Source organism: Nannospalax galili, unplaced genomic scaffold (genome assembly GCF_000622305.1).
Source record: "Nannospalax galili isolate Female #2095 unplaced genomic scaffold, S.galili_v1.0 scaffold233, whole genome shotgun sequence".
NCBI lineage: Eukaryota > Metazoa > Chordata > Mammalia > Rodentia > Spalacidae > Nannospalax > Nannospalax galili.
Genome location: NW_008333818.1, coordinates 1322288 through 1322785, shown reverse-complemented (window position 1 = coordinate 1322785; position 498 = coordinate 1322288).

The following is a 498-nucleotide window of genomic DNA, read 5'->3' as shown; positions in this document are numbered from 1 at the left end:
TTTCTTTTGGTTAACTGGGCTAGCAGTCTGTCAATCTTGTTTATCTTTTCTCAAAGAACCAGCTCTTGGAATTGTTTATTCTTTGTAATGTTTTCTTTGTTTCAATTTCATTGATTTCTGCCCTGATTTTTGTTATTTCTTCTTGTCTGCAGGGTTTGGGTTTGTTTGCTCTTGCTTTTCAAGTGTATTGAGTTGCAGTGTTAAGTCATTTATTTGTGTTCTTTCCGATTTTTTCATGTAGGCACTTAGAGCTATAAACTTCCCTCTAAGAACTGCTTTCAGCGTGTCCCAGAGGTTTTGTTGTGTTGTATTGTCCTTTTCATTTAATTCCAGGAATACTTTTATTTCTTTCTTAATTTCTCTTTTGACCCATTCATCATTCAGGAGTGTGTTGTTTAATCTCCATGTGTTCGTGTGGTGATTTTGGTTTCTTCGGGTGTTGATTGTAAGCTTTGTTGCATTTGGGTCTGATAGAACACATGGAATTATTTCAATCTT